The 15,784-nt window shown below is 36.1% G+C and overlaps 1 protein-coding gene across 1 annotated transcript in view; it reads left to right on the top strand.

The window, feature by feature from the left end:
• PELI2 (pellino E3 ubiquitin protein ligase family member 2) overlaps positions 1 to 15,784 on the top strand; it is a 161,223-nt gene that overhangs the window by 51,143 nt on the left and 94,296 nt on the right. The window lies entirely within an intron of this gene.

Genomic DNA, 15,784 nt, shown 5'->3' with positions numbered 1-15,784 from the left:
TAATAAAATTTCCTTTTCTATAAAATATTGTATTTACCTGAAGTATTTCATACGGCACTAGCCGTATATGTTTATCATTATGGGCTGGGACCATCTGGAATAAATAAGAGACTTGATTCTCATTTTTACTGAAAACCCATGTTCAAAGAGAAACAAATGGCTTCATGGAAGCACATGTGGTATTTATACTCAATCTTAGAAACAGATCAACTTCGTTAATGTCTTTATTTAAAAAGTCTCTGTCGTTTCTGAAGCAGTGCATAGAGAAAGCTCGCTAGAATGTACCAATTAGAATTGTCTTGAATTAATGAGGGAATGGTTAAACAAGAAAATATCAAACACCAAGGCAACAGGAAAGGAAAGATTAATATTTACTAGCAAAGTTTTTGGCTAGAGAAAGTGAAACAGTAAAAGTTTTAGGAAGGGAAGGACACTTTGTAGGGAAAACAAAGAAAATCAGCCTTACAAAGATTCTAAGAAATGGAGGAAGTGAATAGAAACATTTTATAGTCTAAAAATATTTGGCGAAGAAGGATACCATGACAGACATTTTTAAGCATGGGATATGTGCCAAAAATATTCCAGTGTTATAGATGGAGGGCCTTATAATTTTGATTATGTGTTGACATTTATTTTCCTTTCTTTCCTCTGACTCTTTCCTTTTCCCTCCTTTTTTATTACATTTACTTTTTTTTTTAATCTCAGCTTTTATGTTAATACAGTAGCTTCAGATATTTGAAATTTTTTTTTAGAAATCTTGGATCACTCTGGCGTCATGTTATGATAGAATATGTAAATGAGTTACTGTTGGAAGATCAATGGCTTTTTCTTATTTATTACCCATCTCCATTGGTTTTAGCCTATTATGTTTTACCTTTATACCTACATTTTCCTGACTTTTTTTAGATTATAAATCTTTTGGTAGTTGTCTTTTCTAAATCTGTGTTTAAAAATATCACCTGCAGTACTACTAGTAGGGCAAATTGGGTTTTGGTCTCAACTTAACTTGTAACCTGGGGAAAATATAGTCTCAGGGCCTCTGTTTCCTCATTTACAAAATGAATGAGTTATCTTATAGGAGCCATATTGAATCAGATAATTTGGTTTTAAGTGACACATGATTCTGGTTTTTATAAAAAAGCAAAAATGGAGAAATTATTAAGGGATAGGGTATTAGCAGCTCCCAGAATTGGGGGAAAAGTTGAGCAACTAGGTTTTGTGATAGAGGAGAACCAGAGTATCAGCAGAAGTTAGCATGTATATTCTTTCAGGGGTGTTATAAAGTGACTTGGCTCCAACTACCTTCTATCTCTTAACGGTTTTAAATTTTCAGGAAAGAGAATCTGATAGGCCTACTCTGGGTCAGTCAGCCATGACCAAGAGAGATGAGTAGACCAGACCATATTTATTGTGAGCTGATCAGTTACCCCATATTGTATTTCTCTCAGGTATCTTATCTTGGTACCTGTAGGTTCAGGGCCTCGTGCTTGGTATTCCATCCTATCTGAACCTAGCTCCTTAGTCACAAAAGCCCTCACTCCTGTTCCCTATCAGACTCCCATCCTGATCAGCTTTGCCCTGCCACTCCTGCTGTTACCTGCTCTGTTGGCCCCCTAGACAAAATCTCTTAAATATATAACTTTTTCTTCAAATGCTCTTCCAACTGCCTCACTTGAACTAAATCCTGGTTTTTACCAGTCTACTCTATTTTTTCCATCTCCTGCCATTCATGGAACTAGAAATTATTTCATTCTGTTTCCATTTCAGTCTCTTCTGTTTCACCTTACATTATTAACTCAAGCTGCCTCCTCCCGTGCTTCTCCTGACCTCACTAACCTACAGTTCACTCTTCTGCATGTTTTAGTGACTCAGTACCTAGCCCAATCTGTTTCTCCCCAATCCCTGTTAAACCATACGTTAGCATCCATCTTTCATATTGGTTTAACTCTTAGTTTCAGAGACTGTCACTTCCATTTCACTTTTCCCACTGATAGAGTGGACCTTATAGTCCATTGTCACTTGAAAGTTACCAGAATCTCCAGTCCATTCTACTGTGTGTACATGTACTTTCTTATCTAATCTTATCGAGACATCTGGCCCTTTGGCCTGTCCTTACTTGCTACAGTTGTTAGCCCACTCAGCTTTTCCATTTATGTTGTTGATTTCACCCCAGATTCCCTTTCTCTGGTACTTTTCATCACCCGCACGTTGTTGACTTCACCCCAGATTCCCTTTCTTCGGTACCTTTCATCACCTGCTTGCTGTTTGTGAATCCCTGGCTCTGGGTCCTTCCCAGGCCCTGCTGGATTGGTTTTCTCATCTTCCTTCCTGCTCATCTCATTTCCCATCAGAGTGGCAGGGTATGTGGTAGTACTTGGAAAAAGCTGTTTGACCCCAGTCAGTTATGTTTTCTCTGCTCTGAAAGTTTTGATTCTTTAGTATTGGTAATGAAAGGGTCATCTTTGATTGGCGTTATAAAGGTGAGAGCTCGAGGGGTATGCTTACTTACCACTGTTAGAATTTGAGCACTTGGCCTTTTGACTGTGTCGTTTCTTCCCTTTTCCATAATCATTTTATCTGCTCCATAGTCTAGGGGCAGAACAGGGAGTAAGTACCCCTTTGCTGGTGGTAGTGGCAGCTGGGAAATGGGACCTCTTAGTCTTCCATGCATGCCGATGTCCAAGCTAAGTCAGATAAGGATGGCAAGTATGTACTACTGCAGTCTTCATTTCTGTAATCTTTAGTTGTGTATATATTTGCTCTTGGAATAGTAATACTCAAAGATATTTCTCCTATTATATAATATGTTTAAAAAAACTCCTTGTCTTTTTTTACTTTTGGCAGTTCTATTATACAGACATAGGGTATTTAGCAACTTAGTCATCCATTATTTACTCAACAAATATTTATCTAGCACTTTCTATGGCCAGGCATCATGTTAGGTTTTGGATATACTGCAGTCAACAAAACATGCCTACATGGAGCTAATTGTCTGGTGAATAGGCAAATAACAAGCAATCGTGTGAATACATATTTAACTGCACATTGTGAAAAAGTGCAGTGACAGACAAGAATAAGGTGCTGTGAGAAAAAGAGGCACAGAGTTTAGGTTGGATAGACAGAGAAGAATCTCTGAGGAAGTGGCTTGTGAACTATAAGCTGGAGTGTAAGGAGGGGTTAGGACAACAGACAGATCTAGAGCTCTGTGGGTCTGGTTGGAGAATTTGGATCTTTTTCTAAGGAGAAACACTGAAAGATATTAAGCAGAGGGAGTGACATGGTATGACAGAGTTTTAGTTGATTTATGTTTGTCATTTACTTTTTAATGATCAGTATAACTATTTTGCTCTTAGTTAGTAAATAGTATGATGATGGTGGTGGTGGTGAATATTTTGCTAGCAGTATGGTTTAAATTTAGCAACATTACTGTGGAAAGCTCTTCATCATGTTTTTCCCTTCTTATATTGTGCTTTATGGAAATCTCCTTTTTTGGTTATTTTTACTTTTAAAAAGTAACTGAATATCAGTTGGTTTCAGTTGCTGTGTTTCAGAATGGAAAATATCAGTGGTCTTAGAATGACAGCTTAGAGAAAAATTAGGGCCATTTAATGTGATTGCTATAACCAGGATTGGAATGATAAGATATTGAAGCTTTTTTATCAGTTGATGAATAATATAATATTAACTGTGAGAAGTGGTAAAATTATAATAACATAAATTTCAACATAAACTCATTAGTTCAAGTTAATTTTGTAGGCAGTAGTGGGGTTTATTTTTGAAGCACTTACCCTCTGTCTGTCTGTCTATCCAGACTGGATTTTGGTGGCAATGGATAGCATATCTACCATTTTGATAAGTTTTATCCTTTTAGATATCATAAACATTAATATTCTAAGTCTGAGAAGAAAAAAAAAAGAAATATAATAAATTGCAGCTCAGAATATCCTTTGGTGTACTATATAGGAATGCTAACCTAAAACAATTTGTATTTCTAGAGTGAAATACAACTTATTTCAATAAAATATATAAATATGAACAACCTAATGTTATACCTTAAGGAATGAGATAAAGAAGACAATGAAGCCCAAAGTTGGAAGGAAATAACAGAGATAAGAGCGAAAATAGAGACAAAAAATAAATAGGAAAAATCAATGAAACTAAGAGCTGACTTTTTGAAAAGATAAACACAATAGATAAGCTTTTTGCTAGACTCACCAAGAAAACAGGGAGGACTCAAATAAATAAAATTAGAAATGAAAGAGGAGATGTTAAACCGAGACCACAGAAATACAAAAGCTCATAAGAGACGACTGTGAACAATTATATGCCAACAAAATAGTCAATCTAAAAGAAATGGATAAATTCCTAGAAACATACAAGCTACCAAGACTGAATCATGAAGAAATAGAAAATCAGAACAGACCAATTACTAGTAAGGAGATTATTTAAATTTAAAATAGTTTTCTGATTTAAAGTATTTTTTAAGGCTTTAAAAATAGTTTTCATGGGAATGTATCACAGCAGTTTAGAATTATGGTCCTGATTGTTTTAAAATATATCTGTTAAAATAAGAAAACAACTTTTAGAAAACATAAATCAGGGCTATGAAATTTCAGTCATGATTGACAAAGCTCCAACCATTTCAAACAGAAGTGGTTTAATAATTAATATGCAGTATTCAAGACTTTGAAGATAGATGATGGTTTGTGTTGATTTCATGGAGTTTGAAGGAACAGCATCTGAAATATATTAAACGTTATACTCAAGAAAATTTGTTTCAATGAGAAATGTTTACCTGAAAACTATTAATTTTGTACAGATGATACAAGTATACAAGTATACAAGTATGCAGATGATACAAGTATAGCATTAGGGAGAAAAAAGTTGTCTCAGCTGAAAGTCTAGAAAAAGTTTCTGGATATTTCTTTTGGATGTTGTCTTATTGTGCATGACACCATAGAAAGATAAAAACAAAATAAACTACCTAACATTTTTTATATTTTTATATTATCTTATATTGAGTAAATACCATCATGTTAAATAACATATCTAAGAATTTGGAATTGAAATAATGAAGTATATATCTTTGGATGGGCAATCTTTGCTTTATTGATGCAAACTCAGTTTGGAAATCATATAAAAACTTGAATAGTCACTTTAATAGAAACTGAAATATCTTGAATAATTAAAGTTTTTAGATATTTGGCTTTATTGCATGTTATTCTTAACCATTCTTATTTCTTAAATTATTAAAATGGGTAGATTTATTTGACAAGTGTTAGGTGATGGAACATGTAAAACCAAATGCAGGAAACTGATAGAGAAGCAGAGACTATTAGAGAAACAAACAAATATGAAACAAAGGAAAATATTCCAAGAGAAAAACTTTTAAATTACTCATCAAGTTACATGAAAATACACTATTTGATGACAAATCTGAAGAATATAATTAACTTTTAATAACATCCTTTTAATATATTGATTCTTGGAAATTAGTCAGTTGATGTTTTCAAAGCACCATCGATTGAGGTTGAACAAAATGTTGTAAAATTAAGCTAGATAATTAAATATGACAGTCCAATAAGTGATTTCCATGATTTAGTTGGTAATAGAAATAATGAATATAAAAATGTCAATATTATTAGGGTTAGAACAACATTGAGTTTAATTTGTATTAGTTCAGCAGAAGGTAGTAGATTTGCCATGAATAATATTATGTTACGGGAAAATCTTGATCAAGATTCAGTTCACTCATTGTGTTTCAGTAAAATGGGGGAAACTATTAGCTCAGACGTTGCTTAGCTTGTGACAGATCAAAAAGGATTACATCAGTAATTTCTAATAGTTAATAGATGATTTGGAAATTAGCATGATTTGATGAATGATGGGTGTTATAACTTGCATCACTTGGGTACAGTTTTATACTATGTGTAGTTCATAGTACTTAGATAATAAATGGCAATATTTAAAAATTTTAGATTTATATACTTAATTCTTATTCTGTTAAATATTATCACTCCTGACATGAATAATTTTTATAAATATATCTGCGATGAGGTGATTATCTCTTTTATATTTTTTACATAGCATGAATTTTAACATCAAGAATTCATTATTAACTACATGTCTGTAAATTTTGGCTAATCAATACCTTCATGTTCTTATAAAGTTTTTTGATAGTTTTGCCATTGCAAATAGTGTGAATTTAGTAATTTGGAGCTGTTCTTTTACTTTATTTACTTACTTTTTGGTTTAATTTTTTAACTTCTGTTGTTCACAAAGTAAACAAGAATAAACTTTCTTGTTTAAGTACATTTTCTTTCAAATCCCCTAAATAAAATATTGAAATTTTTACTGCTATGCTAAAGTTAGGCAGCTTGATTTAACACAGATTCAAGAACTTAGGCAGCATAATTATTACCATTTTCCATTCAGATTTGTGTGAAAGTTTTTAAGGTAGGTTGTAAGATAGTTTGGCATATTTTTAAAATTAAAATTTGAAGTATGATTCACAGTGCCTACTATGAATAATTCCAGAAAGTTGAAGAGTTGGTTCAGAATATCACATTTTTTCTAGTTTCTGCATTTACTGTAGTTTGACACTAACATTTTTGTTTTCTCTGTTCCCTCTTCTAGCATATATAGTTTCATTGTTGCAAGCAGTAACAACTAATAATTTTTTTTAAGTATACAGAATAATCACAAGGTCATTGCGTTCTTCATTTCTGTTCACTGATACTTAGCATAAATCTCTGCTCTGCTTTGGGGTGTGGGAAGAATTATTGTTTTCTAGTAAAAGAGACATTTATGTATTTTCCGTATTTATGATGTTGGCAGAATAATGGCCCCCAAAGATGCCCACCCCTTAATCTCTGGGACCTGTGTTTATGTCACCTCAGAGAGACGAAAGGACTTTGCAGATCGAATTAAGGGCATAACACTTAAAATAGAAAGATTGTCTTGGGTTATCAAGGTGGGCCCAGTGTAATCACAGGAGTCCTTACAAGTGGAAGAGGGAGGTAGAAGACACAGAGATGTGAGGGAACTAGGGGCAGGAGGAACCTTTGAAGCATGAGCAGGACTCAACCTACTGTCTGTGGCTCTGAAGATGGGGGAAGGGGTCGATAAACCAAGGAATGTGGGCAACCTCTAGAAGCTGAGAACAGCTTTGACAGGCAGCCAGCAAGGAAACTGGGACCTCAGTCCGATATTACATGGAACTCAATTTGGCCAACAACCTAAATGTCCCTGGAAACAGATTCTTCTGTACAATGTAGAGGAACATGGCCCTTGATTTTGGCCCTGTGAGACTTGGACAGAGAAACTAGCTAAGCTTATGGACCAACAGATCTGTAATATATTGTGTTGTTTGTAGCTGCCGGTTTTGTGATAATTTGATACAGCAGCAAGGGAAAACTTACCTGTACTATTTTATGGGAAAGTAAATATAAAATAGCTTATCATCGAGCAGCTCTTAACCTTGTGTTGCGGGGAGAAGAAAGGATGGGGAGGCTATGAAAGACATAGCTTGTTAAGGCCAGGGAAGGAGATTTGTGTTTATTTTCTTCTTAAAAATTCTTTTGGATCCAGAGTGTTGGAGCAAGAAAGCTTGACTCTAGCACTCAGTAACTTAATTATCGGTGTAATTTTCTGCATTACTGATATATAATAATTATACTATTGACTCGATGCATGTATTAGTTGAAAAAATCATATTTGTATTGTACTTAAAGCACGATTTTATTAGAGTTGCTTTTAACATGTCAGTATGGGAGAATACTTGTATTTATACTTTCAATTAGGCCTTTACTCAGACTTATTTGAATTATGACCCTGATTCAGGCACTAACACCCATCTTGTCTTTTTGTGGAGGAAGAGAATCTTTTGCTGTAACTTTCCTTTGTAAAAACATGGAACGTGAAGGTTGGAAGCAACTTTATTCAGACTGACTCCTCATTTTACAAATGAGGGACTTGAAGAAGTTCACAGAAGCCCAGAAAGGAGTCTCAGGTCACTAAGGCAGGTATTGGTCGGCTGATGTGAGTAGCAGGTGGAAAGTGCTATGTAAGATGGCAACCAAGCTGGGTTTTGCTGCTGAGCCTCCCACCTCTTAGAACTGTGACTTGGAAAATCTGTTTCCAAACTAGGACTGCTATAACAATAAAATAAATGAATACAACAGTTGTTAGTACAAATGGAAGTTGCTCTTGTAGACTTAAAGATTAGTAGCCCTGTTAGGATAAGCTGTCCAGTCTGAAATCAGGTGCTCTGCAGAAAGAGCCTTTTTTACAAAAGGAACAATGATGGAGGCTTGAATTTAAGTAGCTGGTTTGTTTGCAGTGGCAGTTTTGACAGCAAGTGGTGAAAGATACATCAAAATAAATTCTGTGCTGCTAAAAAGGAGTCACAGCCTGCAGGGAAGGGTGAGAGAGGTATCATTGACTGACTTGAATTGAATCGGCCTATTAATACCTTCACTTTTTACATTAAAGTTCACGATTGACCTCTTCTGTGAGAAAGTACTTTAGCCTCTTTGAAGTCCTGCTGCTGACTGATTCACAGGGATGCAAACTTGTAAGCTCTTCATTGATCACACCCGTGTCAAGGGTGAGGCATGAATGAGTGGCTCCAGGAACCTTTGGTTTTGTCTTACAAAGTCAGACTTGCTGGGAGCTTATTGGAGCCGGACTTAGGAGCTCTTAGGTGGATAACTCATTCTTGCTTTGCTGTTTATCCTTATTCTGCTGCCAGGTAGCCCTGCAGGACCGTCCTTTTCTCTGCAGTTCCAGCCTGACTATTCAAGTGAAATTTCCCCTGTGGCTATGTTTTCCCTCTCCTCCACACCTTTGATGTTCTTGTTTCTTAGAAAGTACTCCAGCCTTTTACTAACTTACACTCCCACTATCCTTTAGAACATGGCCCAGTTGTTGTTTCTTCCTAGAAACTCCCCTGACATTCTCTTCCCCCGCTTCAGTGAGAAGTCCTTTAGTGAACTAAAGTTCTAAAAAAACACGTGTGTATCCCCACAAGTGCTCCGAAGCTATGTTAGAGTTGTTGGCTTACTGTCTTGTCACGCTGAGCAGCAAGCTCCGTGAAGGCAGAAACTGTCTTTCCTGTCTATATTCCCATTGCCCGGCACAGGCAAAGGTAATTTACCTTCTCAAAGGTAATCAAATAGCATGACTTGCCTTGGGCATGTGCTGGGAAAGCTGGTTCTAATGACTCAATAACCAGTGGGTTGGGATTCTGCAAACCCACAGGTACATGCACAGATCAGTTTATATTTCAAGCACATTGGTAAATTAAAATTAAAATTACCCTTTTCCTATTGTTTCCAGATTTTGTCTATTATAAATAACAGAACTTATGTGCAGTCTTTTTTCCTTCTGATTTCAGAAATCAGATTTTGGTTGTTGAGAGTTTTAAGAAGAAATAGTTGAGTTTTGTAAATTATGAAAACATGAATTGAATGAAAGTATGGGCTTTGGAGTTTAGACCTCCTGAATTCTTAATATCCCTTCTTTACTGGGTATATACTCTTGGGCAAAACACTTTTCTGTGGCTCACTTTCTTCTTTTATAAAACAGATCTGTGTCAGTCAGTATAGGCCAGGTTATCCTGCAGTAACAAACAACTCCCAAATCCTAGTGGGTTTACAACCCACCATGTTTTATTATTACATTTCATGTCCATCATGGATTAGCATGGGGGCTGTGTTCACTGAGGAAATTCAGGGACCCAGGTTGATGGAAGGTACATCTTGACTATGCTTCAAAGGTCATGGAGAAGGTAAGGGGGAGAATATAGCTCTTAAACCTCCTGTCTAGAAGTGACAAGCTTGTGTTTCACTGACTAAAAGGAAGTCTCTTGGCTGAGTTCAAAGGTCAGGGATGCATAAACCTTTTGCATGGAGAGGCATCAAATGTTTGCAAATAGTAGTCTCTGCCTCCAGGTAGTGACTTATGGAAGGAGACACTTGGAACAGATCATATGCCTAGTACATGGTAGCGATTAATTAATGTTACCTAATATTAAGTGAGTGGTATCTTTGGAAAGTATTAATTATCTGTTCTAAGAAATTATGTACAGGCTCAGGATATGATGAAACCTAGCATCCATACTTAATTGTTGGCAGTTTATTATATTAAAAACTTATTTAAAATACATTCAAGATTTAAATGATTTTAAATATAGGTTTTCTCTGTAAACTTTACAGTTTAAATTTATCATTTTCTTTAAATTGCAGCATTGAAGGTTGAATAATGAATAGTTTCTGAATTATTGGATTAACTTTTAAAATTAGTGTATTTCATCACTAGATAATGCACTTATGAATTAGAACATTCTGATAAGACATTCTTATGTGAAAGTACATCTGACGTAAATTGATTTTAATTCCTCATACACTCTTCAGACTGCCAGCGTTAGTTCCATTCCTTGTTTTCTATCTATTTATTTTTTATTTTTATTTGTTAAATTTTAATAAGTTTCAAGTATACCGTATATTGGTTAGACATCTATATAGTTAGTAAAACGATTCCCCCAATTGCTCCCTCCCTCCTCTGACCCTCCACCTAGCCAGTGTATTAATGCTAATTTCATTCCCTGTGCTGTGCTCCCCATCCCTGTGGCTATCAGCTGCTGATTTGTACTTCACCCCATTCTCCCAACCCCCCAAACTCCCTCCCTTCTGTCTGTCACCAAATTGTCCACTATATTTGTGAGTCTGTTTTTGATTGGTTTGTTCTTTTTATTCCTTATATTCCACATATAAGTGAAATCATATAGTGTTTATCTTTGTCTGACTTAAATACCTTCTAGGTCCATCAAAGCAATATCTTTTTCCATACCCTTTCTTTTCATTTGTAGGAGTCTTGTTTTCTTATCCTTTCAGCCACTCTATTTTTTGGTGGGAGCACTTAATTCTTTTCCACTTAAGGTACTTATTGATAGGAATATAGTTGTTACCATTCTTTATTCCTGTTTTTGATACATGTTTTTTCTTCTTAAAGAAGCTCCTCCAACATTTCCTGTAATTCTGGCTTGCTGTTGATAAATTCCTCTAGTTTATTTTTGTCTGGGAAGCTCTTTATCTGTCCATCAACTCTGAATGATAGCTTTTCTGGATAAATTATTCTTGGTTGTATATCCTGGGTCTTCATCTTTGTTTTTTGAACAAAGGAGTAGTTCTGTATTTTTCTGCTTAAAGTTAAACCTTTGTTACACATAAACAGTTAAAAAAAACTTTAAAAAATCTTTCTAAAGTGCCTGGTTCACATTGTTAACATGAATATCAGTGATTTTTTCCCTCCTAGCATTAAAAGAAATCATTTTTTATTATTTTACTTTGTAATGTAGTATAAAAAGTCTGAGAACATTGTGTTTTTAAACTTCTGAATACCACTGATACTTTAATTTTATAAGCTAGGTAGAACTAATGTTAAATTTGGCTCCCTTAAAATGCAAAAGAAAGAGAATTCTGGTAAACAGAACTTACCTAGCATTTTTAATTTTAAGACTTTCTTTAAAGTATACAAATCTTAAGTGTAGCATTTGATGGATTTTTCATAAAGTGAACACATATATTTAAGCAATACCCAGATCTAGAAAAAGCATGGCCAGGACCCCGAAGTCCCCCTTGCTTCCCATCTAAGACACTCCCACATCCCTATAGTAACCAGGTAACCACTATCACAACCCTGTGCTTTAAGTTCATTTTCTATTTTTGTAGTTTATATAAATTGGATCTATAGTACAGGTAATACTTCGTTACTATAAAGTATTACATTGTATAAATTCATTTTTTTATCTAGTATGCTTTACTGTTTTGATCACACTAAAACCTCAGTTAAATGTTTGTAGATTATTAAAGATATTTTTAAAAGTTAGATATTTTACTCTAGGATATAAAGTCAAAAGAAACGAAAGTCAGCAATAACTAGCAATGTTCACTTTTATAGCTTACAGCAGTTTAAAATCTAGCTACTTGTTGCCCGAGTTAAAAAATGTGTCTTCATTTAGAAAACTGATTAGTGTGCTACAGTAATGATTTTATAGAATTGAATATTTGGGGGAAAAACTCGATAATTTTATACTGAACTTTGAATTTTATGGTATATTGTTTTCTTCTGAAAAATATACTCCTGTTACAGCTAGGGGCCTACATGGCATATTTTCCTCTGTTTTCACTTTTGTGAAATAGGGAGGTGGCCTGATGTAGGAGGCAGGAAGAATATAGATGCTGGTGTGAGAGTCTTGGCTCTTCTTTTTGCTAATTATGTGACTAGGGTAAGCCTCAGAGCCCCTCTGTGTGTAACAGCCCCTTTCAGCTATGAGGGTTAGACAGAATGGACAGCGCACACACCTCCTGGCCAAGATAGGCTCTTAAATTGGTAATTGTTCTTCTAGTTACTTCAAGAGGAAGTTGTAAGGATGTGATGGAATTATATGGTCTTTCGACACCAGTCTGTATAGCAGTTTTTGCTTGACATGCACTAAACCACCAACCCAAACATAATCAGTGAATTGAGAATACTTTAGAATGATTCTCCTTTTTAGGTGCCGTAGATGCTCATTCTCATTGGCTGTGTAGTTGGATTTCAGTATTTCAAAATGTAAGCACATCCTTAATATTTCTTAATCACGTGCGTGCTTGCGCGTGCGCACGTGCACACACACACACACACACACACACAATTATATAGCATTCTTATAACTTTATTCTGAAAGGTGAGTGACTGTTCTCAGATGCCCCCTCCCTGTGAAATCTCTGTGTTCTAGTGTCACTCCCTCTGGCTTGCATTCAACTTGTCCCTGCGAGTCTCAGTTCCCAGCAGACTGCACTCCTGGAAAGCAGGCCCTACCTTTACAGGCACGTGCCTGGAGGAGAATATTCAGTGACTGATGGAATGAACAACAGCCGTTCATGATTTTTAGAACCTGTTGCTTCACAGTGAACCTATATGATTTCATGAAAGTACGAAGGAGATTAATAACTTTTGCCCAGAAAGAGATGAAAGCTTTTCTGAGAAAATACATATTTTTAGCATTCCAGATAGTTGAATTAATTGAAATGTGTTCTTCTTTCTTGTAAAAATGGAATCCTCAGGTAGGAAAATGAAGTGTGGCTGGTTGGTAGCAATGGGTCACAGGGTGTGGAGTTGGGAAGTAAGAGGATTGGGTGGGAGGTTGGGGCTGGGCAGTGAGCTTCTAGCAGCAAAGGCTGTCTCTGCTTTGGAAGTGTTGACTTGGTGGGCACGCAGTAAAGGAGGAGCAGGAGAAGTCATTAAATGCTAAGATCATATCGTCTGCAACCAGCTGGTAGAAGGGCCCTTACCTGAAGGGCGTTGCTGGCACCCAGAGAGCAGCTCTCTGTCCTTGCTGCCCTTCTGAGAGATTAGACAGAGGCAACATGAATTCTTAGGGTGGAGTCACGACCCCGCTATATAGTCTTCAAAATTTGGCAACCCAAACTGTAGTTTTGAGAACTTTTCTACTTTAGTTGTGATACAAAATCAGTGTTTTCAAGAAGTTTTGACTCCTTTCTTTATTGTTTTGTTTTAGAATAGAGCACTTTTATTTCTATTTAAAGGGAAGTTATTTTCATTTGTTTTTGAAAAATTGAGTAAAACTTTTAGCATCAATTTCCTGAATTTTCTTCCAGTTAGTTTTTTATTACACTGATGTATTTCTAGTGTTGTATGTGTGTGTGTGTGTGTGTGTGTGTTTTTTTGGTCCTTTATTATTCTCTAAACTGAGTCTTATTGAACAGTGGGAAGGAGAGATTATTAAGATGTTTAAGTATATTGTTTTAGGTCAGAGTTCCTCAGCCTGGTCACTACTGACTGCTTGGCTGGATCATTCTTGGTTGTGGGACAGTGCTGTACATTGTGGGATGTTTAGCAGCAGCCCTGGTCTCTATGCATTCTGTGCCAATAGCAGCCTCTGCCTCTAGTTGTGACAACCAAAAATGTCTCCAGACATTGCCAAATGTCACCCTAGTTGGGAACCACTGAGCTAGATGCTAAGCTCTAGTCAATATGGAATCTCGTTCAGAGTGCAGACTCTAAAGTAAGATTCCCGTGGTTGAAATCCCAACTCTTCTTTGGCCAAGTGACAACCACTCTGTCTCTCAGTTTTCTCATCTCTCAAGTGATGGAAAATAATATTACTCAGATCATCACTTGGAACAAATGAGTTGATATGCGTAAGGTTCTTAGCTTTTAGAATGGCTCCTGGCACATTGTAAATGTTAACCATGATTATTATTAGCTGCTTATAAGAACATTGGGTATCATATCTTTTCTTCTCTCCTTCTTTCCATTGCTTCTTATTTTTTTCACTGTGTCACAGAATGGAGGCCCGAGTGGAAATAACAATTGAGAAAGTTTTTCAGCAAATTAGTCTGTATTTTTAAAAACTGTTGCCTCATGCTCTGGCAGGCAGTGTGGCAAAGCGAATTGATATCAGATTCTTCTGACAAATTGCCTCTCCTTCAGTGATTGTGTGCTGCTTAGCAGAAACCATTGCTTGAAATTAGGCTTTTGTAGAGATAGAGGGGGATGCCTTACAAATTGACTTTCAATATGAGGTTAGTCTATCTTTGGCCTGGATTAAGAAGAGCTGGTTTCAGTTCTGGTCTCTGTTCTTTGAGCCTCTCTCTTCCCAGAGGCAGATTTAAGGCCTTCTGTCCCCAGCCCAGGACAGAGGGTTGTGTGAGAGGCTTCCAGAGAGGGTATGGGCTGGAAGGACGCTGATTTTCTCTATACCCCATTAGTTGAAGCACCCTCCTCCTTGAATTTAAACCATTATCTGATCTGACAATGACAGAGTTATTTTGCCAAAGCATTGATTGTGACAGTGGTTACTAATTTCATTAAATAAACAAAAGCAGCATTGGGCTGGGGATGGGGTTAAGGGTAGGGGCTTGGGTCAGAGCAGGAGGAGGAGCAACAGATTTTGTGGAGGAAAAACATTTCTCTAAAATCTGAGAATGGAAAAGGAAAAGGAGTCGCAAACAAATTTGTAGTCATACATACCAAAACAGACTGGAAATAATTTAAATCAGCAAAATATTTCCTCTGATGATACATGCAATAGAATTCTACTCAGCTTATAGGTTTAAAAAAAATCCATGAGTTAATTTTAGATACGTTAATGACAGGTATCTTTGAACATCTTATTGAATTTATGACTTTTAAAACACACTTTCGATAACAGGAATTTTACGTTTAGAGAAATAGTTAAGTCGATATGAAATTGTTAAAGGTAGGTCAGTTTCCCTTTTTGTCAAAATAAAGGATTATATAATTTGCCCCCAGTTTATGATACGTTTTTTCTGTAAGTTACATTAGGAAGATTCTGGTTCTCCCTGGTTACTTTTCCCAGTACAAAAATTGAGGCCTACAGTTACAGGGCCTTAAAGGATTGCTTGGCTAGCTTGAGCCGAGGGCTCTTAATTTTATTGTTTTTTTTGTTCTTGGATTCTTATTTGGTTTGAGACATTGATAAAAATCTTTTACCACCTTGTTCTTTTTTTTTTTTTTTTCAAGTCGTCGTTGTCTCTGAACTTCGTGGACTGTTAACGTGGTAAAATGCACTTATAAAAACACAGTTGAGTGTAAGGTATTTTTGTTGCCTGAAACACAGAGCACTGACTGAGCATTACACTGACATGGTAGCAGTTTCCCCGTGTCTCCCCCGCTTCTCTCCCTATTAGAAGTACATCTCTGTTCCTGTCCTCAGCATCTGCTCCTAAACCAGCTTCTCTCCATCCGCTTCTCT

The sequence above is a fragment of the Pteropus vampyrus genome, unplaced genomic scaffold (genome assembly GCF_000151845.1).
Source record: "Pteropus vampyrus isolate Shadow unplaced genomic scaffold, Pvam_2.0 Scaffold15, whole genome shotgun sequence".
Classification (NCBI taxonomy): domain Eukaryota; kingdom Metazoa; phylum Chordata; class Mammalia; order Chiroptera; family Pteropodidae; genus Pteropus; species Pteropus vampyrus.
Note: the sequence above shows the minus strand (reverse complement) of the source record. Positions and strands in the feature narration are given on the sequence as shown.